Below are 9657 nucleotides of genomic sequence, written 5' to 3'. Positions count from 1 at the left end.
AGATGCAGGTCAGGTGGTCTGGTATTCCCATCTCTTTCAGAATTTTCCACAGTTTATTGTGATCCACACAGTCAAAGGCTTTGGCATAGTCAATAAAGCAGAAATAGATGTTTTTCTAGTCTCTTGCTTTTTCAATGATCCAGCGGATGTTGGCAATTTGATCTCTGGTTCCTCTGCCTTTTCTAAAACCAACTTGAACATCTGGAATTTCATGGTTCACGTATTGCTGAAGCCTGGCTTGGAGAATTTTGAGCATTACTTTACTAGCGTGTGAGATGAGTGCAATTGTGTGGTAGTTTGAGCATTCTTTGGCATTGCCCTTCTTTGGGATTGGAATGAAAACTGACCAGCTTCAGAACCTCTCAAAAAAGAAAACTCTATACCTGACGAACACAAACTTTTCACCCACCTTGAAAATCCATTGTCGGGGGTGGGGGGGTGGCTCTGAATTCTGAAGAATCAAAATTTGTTGGCTCAAAAAGATATAAATAATTGATCATATACTATGTTGACTAAAAAGATGCACAATGTGAAAGTTACAAGTTAAGTTTTATTTGGGGCAAAATGAGGACTGCAGCCCAGGAGATAGCACTTCAGGTAACTCTGAGAGACTGCTCCAAAAAGGCAGTGGTGGTAGGTCAATAGTAAGATTTTGGTGAAGGGGGAGTTCAGTACAATCAAGCGCTTACTTGCAAAATGTCCTGTGTTAGTCATGACATGAGGAGCTGATGTCACCATGAAGGGATTTAGTGCTTTTCTAGATATGAGGCCTTACAAGGATTAGGATCATGAAATCAGTTCCCAAAAATATCTAACTATCTGTAGACCTGTTCCGTCAGTTTCCCTGGAGAACAGAGTGCCTCACTCTCCACCCTGAATTCCCTTCAGGGGATGTCGAAGGTCAGCAGCTGCAGCAGCACAAGCAGATGACAAATGCCCTTGCTATTGTTGTTCAGTCACTGGCAAATTCTCTTGGCAAGTGCCAATTTGTAGTTGACCGGTGAGTGCCAATTTGTGGCTGACAACTATACAGTCCGTTCCCAGCACAGAGTTCTAACATGAGCCAAGTAATAGGAAGTTCAGTGGCCAACCCATAGACTGCCCCAGACCTTGCTGGTGTTAGCACTCATCATCATGCTTGTTGGGAGTCCTGCCCCCAGTCCTGGGCAAACTGGGACAGTTAATAGCAACCTGAGAAGGACTCTGTACCTTGAACATGTCTTATGCTCTCAAAGTGACTGTTTTAAAAGGCTCAGAATTCCCTGCCCCACAGGAGTGCTGTGTGCTTTCAATAATCATCACTTATCCTTGATTATTCCTCATAAGAGGTGGGCAGGCCTAGCTACCTCATCTCAGGGATGAAGTGCCTTGCTCAGGTTCACATAATATCATAATATTGACTGAGGCTTCAACTTCTCTGCGTATATTCATGATGAGTATGTAATGCCACTTCCTTTCTGAAAAAGACTATTTAATTGGCTTTTGGGCAATTTGTTTTATTTTGGAAATTTTCTTTAAGATGACTTATTAAAAACAAGCAAACAAGCAAAACACCCCAAACCCTCTTTCTTCTATTTTGTAAAGCTGAGTACACAAGAGATAAGCAGGGTATATTTGAAATATTCTGTATTTTGAAAGAGGCTTCCCAGGTGGCATAGTGGTAAAGAATCTGCCTACCAATGCAGGAGACATGAGAGAGGCAGATTTGATCCATGGGTGGGGAAGACCCCCTGGAGTAAGAAATGGCAACCCACTTCAGTATTCTTGCCTAGAAAATAACATGGACAGAGGAGCCTGGCGGGCCACAGTCCATGGGGTTGCAAAGATTTGGACACAATTGAGGATGCATGCATATCTTTTGAAAACAGAAATTCTTCATAATTGACATCTGGATAAGTCAGTTGCATTTGCTTATTATTTTCCATGGGATCATAGTTATCTCACCACCTCTGATATTAATTGTATTATTTGAAAAGAGTCCCTCACCTTGCTATAGTTTACTAAAATTGCCTTTAAAAACAAACAAAGGTCATATAGTACCATGTCCCTCTAGTGGGACTGCAAGATAAATGGCACAAATCCACTCTAATTGGATCCAGAAATCCCTAGGCATTGGGCAATTAGAAGTAACAATTGTTCCATTAATAATGTATAGTACCCCCCATGCCAAATGTGTTATGTGTTATTAAGAAAAGAGATTATGAAAACGTCTTGTTTTTAAACATCTTGTTTTTTTTTTGTTTTTTTTTTAAGAGCAAGCTTGAGTGTGATAAAGCTTCAGTTTTGCAACGATTTAACATGCACTGTGGATTTATTAAAGACTGAAATTAAACCATGTTTCCAGGATGTGAAAGAGGCATTTGGGGCAGGATTCTGCTGAACATTACTGACTGATTAAAAAATGTCTTTGGCCACAACCAAGTCATCAGCATTAGTTCCAGGTCACCAGTTTTCACTGGAATGGTGGCAATGTCAGTTAGTATTTGTCAAAACCTTAAATACCTTGTAGTAAAATATGGAAACAGACTATAAACGTTCGCTTTAAAAACAGTTGGGGAAATGGACGTGTGGAGCTGGGAAATGGCCTGAGAAACTGACTGTGAGAGATACTTCCATGCAGAGATGCTCTTGAGCTTGGAACATGTCCCAGATGAGATGTGTTGAGGTCCTCAGGCTGCAGTTTGCAATTCAAATATCCCAACACTTTATGTGGCAGTCTCTTATGCTCCTAATGGTGGGGTCCTTTGAATGTTCACACATAAATGGGGAGCTTTGTTCTCTGCAGCATGAAATTGAAATCAGTTTTGGTAGAAAAGAGATTATTTGGGCATATGTGAGGGCTGTGCTGGGTGGTAGATGCAAACTTTGAAAAAAATCCTAAAGTGAGTAGCTTTTGAGCCTTCCTGATCACAGATGAAAGGCCACAGTTTAATATTGCCCAGTGGCTCTGTAAATCTGTATATATTGTTATTTTAAATTAATTAACTTACTTTTGGCTGAGCTGGGTCTTTATTGCAGCTTGGGCTTTCTCTAGCTGTGGCAAGTGGGAGCTACTCTGTAGTTGCGGTGCTCAGGCTTCTCATTGCAGTGGCTTCTCTTGTTGCATGGGCCCTCGGGCACACAGGCTTCAGTAGCTGTGACACATGGGCTCTCGAGCACAAGCTCAATAATTGTGGTGCATGTGCTGGTAGGCTACAGTCCATGGGGTCTCGAAGAGTTGGGCACAACTGAGTGACTTCATTTTCACTTTTCACTTTCATGTATTAGAGAAGGAAATGGCAACCTACTCCAGTGTTCTTGGCTAGAGAATCCCAGGAATGGTGGAACCTGGTGGGCTGCCGTCTATGGGGTTGCACAGAGTTGGACACAACTGAAGTGACTTAGCAGCAGCAGCAGCATGGGCTTAGTTGCTTCACAGCATGTGGGATATTGCTGGATCAGGGATGGAACCCTTATCTCCTCCCTTCACAGGTGGATTCTTCACCACTGAGTCACCAGGGAAGCCCCTGTCTATCTTATTTGAAAGAGTCATCATTTGTTTATTAAGTGTCAGAATTTTTGTATTTTTGCTTTGGAATAGTCATGAAGAGATTAGAAGGGTATTTGGCAGATCCCTGTTTACCTATAGCCAAGTAATGTTGTCCCAGATTAATTCCTTTGATCAGGGAAGAATGATACTCTGTTATGCAAACTTTTTTCCCTGATCTTGAAAATGGGTCCCAGGTAATCTTCTTTACTCTCTAGGTTTATCTGCTATTTGAAAGATCTGAGGAGTCATCCATATTTGTAACACTAAGGGACCAATAGACTTCAGTCAGTTTTCCCTGTTGAGACATCTGTGTTCAAATATTCAGTCTTAGAAATAGCTGGAGAGAACAGATGTTGTTTAAAAGTACAAACATGCAATGAGAGACAAATATGTCCTAGAGATCTAATGTACACTCAAGTGAATATAGGAAAGAATATTGTACTATAATCATCAAACTTGCTAAGAGGATTAGATTTTAATGTTTACAACCACCAAAAATAAATGGTAACTATGTGCTGTGATAGAAGTGCTAACAACACTATAGTGGTAATCATTATAACATAAATGTATCAAATTAACATGTTGTAACCTAGATAGCATATTGAAAAGCAGAGACATTACTTTGCCAACAAAGGTCCGTCTAGTCAAGGCTATGGGTTTTCCAGTGGTCATGTATGGATGTGAGAGTTGGACTGTGAAGAAAGCTGCGCACTGAAGAATTGATGCTTTTGAACTGTGGTGTTGGAGAAGACTCTTGAGAGTCCCTTGGACTGCAAGGAGATCCAACCAGTCCATTCTGAAGGAGATCAGCCCTGGGATTTCTTTGGAAGGAATGATGCTAAAGCTGAAACTCCAGTACTTTGGCCACCTCATGCGAAGAGTTGACTCATTGGAAAAGACTCTGATGCTGGGAGGGATTGGGGGCAGGAGGAGAAGGGGACGACAGAGGATGAGATGGCTGGATGGCATCACTGACTCGATGGACGTGAGTCTGAGTGAACTCCGGGAGATGCTGATGGACAGGGAGGCCTGGCGTGCTGCGATTCATAGGGTCACAAAGAGTCGGAAATGACTGAATGACTGAACTGAACTGAACTGATGAACTGAACACCTTAATATACACATGTTATATCACAAATAAAATTCAATAAAAAAGAGAAATAGCTGATAATCCAACTCATCAAGAAAAAGTGAAAAATGACTGCCCTCTCTCAATACTTTGCCTGTGGTACTTATGTATGTAATCCTGCTATTCTGTAGACTGATAGAGTTCCCTGTGTTGAGTTTCAGCTCCTTGAGGATAGAGGCCATGCATTTATCCTCCTGTGTTTTTCTGGATCTAGCTTGGCCCATGAGGGTGTAATTCTGAGTGTCCCCATCTTTGGAAAATTCTCTGGTCTCACTTATATCATCTCTTTGCAGCCGCCTGTCATGGGAGATGTCCTACCCTGTGTGGCCCAGCATCCTAACACATAACACACTGTCTTGACTGCCCAAGGATGAGATCTTAATTTCTGTATCCCATTGCAAATTCAGTAGGTGCTCAATGCATGCTGAAAGAACTGAAAGAATGAATGCATGGAAGGCACTTGATAAAAGTTCAGTTCAGTACAGGTCAGTTGCTCAGTCGAGTCTAGCTCTTTTCAACCCCATGAACCGCAGCATGCCAGGCCTCCCTGTCCATCATCAACTCCTGGAGTTTACCCAAATTCATGTCCACTGAGTCAGTGATGCCATCCAATCATCTCATCCTCTGTCATCCCCTTCTCCTCCTGCCCTCAATCTTTCCCAGCATCAGAGTCTTTTCAAATGAGTCAGCTCTTTGCTGACTCATTTGGCCAAAGTATTGGAGTTTCAACTTCAACATCAGTCCTTCCAATGAACACCCAGGACTGATCTCCTTTAGGATGGACTGGTTGGATCTCCTTGCAGTCCAAGGGACTCTCAAGAGTCTTCTCCAACACCACAGTTCAGAAGCATTGATTCTTTGGCACTAAGCTTTCTTTATAGTCCAACTCTCACATCCATACATGACTACTGGAAAAACCATAGCCTTGACTAGATGTACCTTTGTTGGCAAAGTAATGTCCCATATACTCTGTATCTAGTTTCCTCTGTTATTAGCATCTTACATAAGGATGCTATGTTGGTGACAATTAATGATACATTATTATTATTTGCCATGAAGTGATGGGACCATGATCTAAGATACCATGTTCTTAGATTTCTGAATATTGAGCTTTAAGCCAACTTTTTCACTCTCCCCTTTGATTTTCATCAAGAGGCTTTTTAGTTCTTCTTTACTTTCTGCCAAAAGGGTGGTATCATCTGCATATCTGAGGTTATTGATATTTCTCCTAACAGTATTGATTCTAGCAATCTTGATTCTTCCAGCCTAGCATTTCTCATGATGTACTCTGCATGTAAGTTAAGTAAGCAGGGTGACAGTATACAGCCTTGATGTACTCCTTTTCCTATTTAGAACCAGTCTTTTGTTCCATGTCCAGTTCTAACTGTTGCTTCCTGACCTGCATACAGGTTTCTCAAGAGGCAGGTCAGGTGGTCGTATTCCCATCTCTTTCAGAATTTTCCACAGTTTATTGTGATCCCCACACTCAAAGGCTTTGACATAGTTAATAAAGCAGAAATAGATGTTTTACTGGAACTCTCTTGCTTTTTCGATGATCCAGCGGATGTTGGCAATTTGATCTCTGGTTCCTCTGCCTTTTCTAAAACCAACATGCACATCAGGAAGTTCACGGTTCACATATTGCTGAAGCCTGGCTTGGAGAATTTTGAGCATTACTTTACTAGCGTGTGAGATGAGTGCAATTGTGCAGTAGTTTGAGCATTCTTTGGCATTGCCCTTCTTTGGGATTGGAATGAACACTGACCTTTTCCAGTCCTGTGGCCACTGCTGAGTTTTCCAAATTTGCTGACATATTAAGTGCAGCACTTTCACAGCATCATCTTTCAGGATTTGAAATAGCTCAATGGGAATTCTGTCACCTCCACTAGCTTTGTTTGTAGTGATACTTCCTAAGGCCCACTTGACTTCACATTCCAGGATGTCTGGCTCTAGGTAAGTTATCACACCATCGTGATTATCTGGGTTGTGAAGATCTTTTCTGTACAGTTCTTCTGTGTGTTCTTGCCACCTCTTCTTAATATCTTCTATTTCTCTTAGGTCCATACCATTTCTGTCCTTTATTGAGCCCATCTTTGCATGAAATAATCCCTTGGTATCTCAAATTTTTGTAAAGAGATCTCTAGTTTTCTCATTCTATTGTTTTCCTCTGTTCCTTTGTAGTGATCACTGAGGAAGGCTTTCTTATCTTTCCTTGCTCTTCTTTTGTACTCTACATTCAAATGGGTGTATCTTTCCTTTTCTCCTTTGCTTTTCACTTCTTTTCTCTTTACAGTTATTTGTAAGGCCTCCTCAGACAACCATTTTGCTTTTTTGCATTTCTTTTTCTTGGGGATGGTCTTGATCCCTGTCTCCTGTACAATGTCACAAACCTCTGTCCATAGTTCATCAGGCACTCTGTCTATCAGATCTAGTCCCTTAACCCTATTTCTCACTTCCACTGCATAATCATAAGGGATTTGATTTAGGTCATACCTGAAGATCTAGTGGTTTTCCCCACTTTCTTCAATTTAAGTCTCAATTTGTCAAAAAGAGTTCATGATCTGAGCCACAGTCAGCTCCCAGTCTTGTTTGTGTTGACTGTATAGAGCTTCTCCATCTTTGGCTGCAAAGAATACAATCAGTCTGATTTCGGTGTTGACCATCTAGTGATGTCCATGTGTAGAGTCTTCACTTGTGTTGTTGGAAGAGGGTCTTTGCTATGACCAGTGTGTTCTCTTGGCCTAACTCTATTAGCCTTTGCCCTGCTTCATTCTGTACTCCAAGGCCAAATTTGCCTGGTACTCCAGGTTTTTCTTGACTTCCTCCTTTTGCACTCCAATCCCCTATAATGAAAAGGACATCTTTTTTGGGCCTTACTTCTAAAAGCCTTGTAGGTCTTCATAAAACCATTCAACTTCAGCTTCTTCAGCATTACTGATCAGGGCATAGACTTGGATTACCGTGATATTGCATGGCTTGCCTTGGAAACGAACAGAGATCATTCTGTCATTTTTGAGATTGCATCTAAGTACTGCATTTCAGACTCTCTTGTTGACTGTGATGATTACTTCATTTCTTCTAAGGGATTCCTGCCCACAGTAGTAGATACAATGTTAGTTGAGTGGAATTGAATAGAGCAGGCACACCCTCTAGCTATCGCTGGAGTGGGATTTAGTGCAGGTGATGTAATGTAACTTGACGTAGTAGTTAAATATTGACAAGCAGGAGGAAACATACTGGTCCTGTTAGAAAGAGGAAAGAAAGATCTGGCTGTTAGATCAGGGAACTGAGGCTCTAAGGGGCCAAACTGAGAAGCTGCAGTGATCCTGATGACCCAGTGAGGTCACTCCCTGGTGAAGACTTCTGCTTCAGTAGAGGTAAGGACTGGAGCCCAGTTGGGACGCTAATGGCTTGTGATGTGAGTCAGTGCAGATTCTGAGCCTGTGGCTTGGAGATGATTGGCATCTCTGCTGGCTGCCCCTTTGTATACAGCTCAGGCTGGCCCTCATTTAATGCAAGGCATTTGAGTTCTATTTTAGTCTGTCCTCCCCTGACTGCACCTTACTGCCCTCTCCCAGGTGATTTATGCTTTAACATAACCTCCTGAAGTGTGTAGGGTTGGATATAGGTGCATGTGTTCTGAATGCTTACTTGAGGAGCTTGTCTACATGGATTCACGTGTAGATGTTCTTTGATGGTGACAATGAGAGATACACATGCAATAGAATGAGGACGTCATAAACAAGTTCAGTGCTATCTATATGTTGTTTTATGTATTCAGGGATAAGGTGAGAGGTACATTAGGCAGTGCTTTTAGCTCTAATATTTAATGAGGAAGAAAGCTGAGGTATGTTCAAGGAGAATATTGGGTAAGTGAGAAAATGTCAACAGACAGCAGACAGAGAAGTGGTTTAGGCAGGTCTAGTTCTGCATTTAGAAAAGGACACGTTACCCTGAGAGAAAAAGGCCCCATTTGGCTCTAGAAAGACTGGCATATTGCATGCAAGTTAGCTTTAAAAAAAAAAAAAAAACTGCTTTCCTGTTCATAATTAAGTAGTCAACTTGCAGCAGTAAGAAACAGCCAAGGGAAATTGTTTCTATTTAGTTTCATGTCTTTGAGAGGAGGAAATGCTGCATGACTGATGTGGGTTCACATATCAGCTTAGCGAGTAACTAATTCTTGCCTGGAGAATCCCAGGGATGGGGGAGCCTGGTGGGCTACCATCTATGGGGTCACACAGAGTCAGACACGACTGAAGCGACTTAGCAGCAGCAGCAGCAGTTAAGGAGGCCTAATCTCTGAGAGCCTTTATTTGCTCATCTATGAAATGGTCAAAATGAAATCAATTGGCAGGTTGCTGTGTGGCTTGAATAAAATCACACACACTCTCTCACACACACACACACACACACACACACACCCACACACACACACACACAGGCTGAGTCTGCCTGGCCCATAGCAGATCCTTTCAAAATATTAGTTCCCCTTTCCCAATTACAAAAGGCTTATCGGTTTTTAACTTTCTTTAAATAAGAGCTTTACTTAGCTGTAATTCACATACCATAATATCCACCCATTTATAGCATCCTATTCAATGATTTTAGTATATTCACAGACATGTACAACCATCACCACAATCAGTTTGGGGACATTTTTATCTCCTCCAAAAAGAAACCTCATCCCCACTAGTAGTCATTCCTGCTTCCCCCCAGACTCGCCAGTGGTGGGCAACACTAATCTACTTGCTTTCTCGATCAGATCAGATCAGATCAGATCAGTCGCTCAGTCATGTTCGACTCTTTGCAACCCCATGAGTCACAGCACGCCAGGCCTCCCTGTCCATCACCAACTCCCGGAGTTCACTCAGACTCATGTCCATCAAGTCAGTGATGCCATCCAGCCATCTCATCCTCTGTCGTCCCCTTCTCCTCCTGCCCCCAGTCCCTCCCAGCATCAGAGTCTTTTCCAATGAGTCAACTCTTCGAATCAGGTGGC

The 9657-nt window shown here is 42.1% G+C and overlaps 1 protein-coding gene across 9 annotated transcripts in view; it reads left to right on the top strand.

Moving 5' to 3' along the window:
- NCKAP5 (NCK-associated protein 5) overlaps positions 1 to 9657 on the top strand; it is a 1206846-nt gene that overhangs the window by 291248 nt on the left and 905941 nt on the right. Inside the window, exon 1 of one of the 9 annotated variants that reach the window (XM_010853625.1) lies at positions 7703 to 8035. The exons of the other annotated variants lie outside the window; for them this stretch is intronic. The gene's annotated coding sequence lies outside the window, so the exon portion shown is untranslated. Of the gene's footprint in view, positions 1 to 7702; positions 8036 to 9657 lie in introns of those variants that run through there. 9 annotated transcript variants of the gene reach the window in all.

The sequence above is a fragment of the Bison bison genome, unplaced genomic scaffold, assembly GCF_000754665.1.
Source record: "Bison bison bison isolate TAMUID 2011002044 unplaced genomic scaffold, Bison_UMD1.0 scf7180017864330, whole genome shotgun sequence".
Taxonomy (NCBI): Eukaryota; Metazoa; Chordata; class Mammalia; order Artiodactyla; family Bovidae; genus Bison; species Bison bison.
The sequence above is the reverse complement of the archived record's forward strand: the minus strand, read 5'-3'. Positions and strand labels throughout refer to the sequence as shown.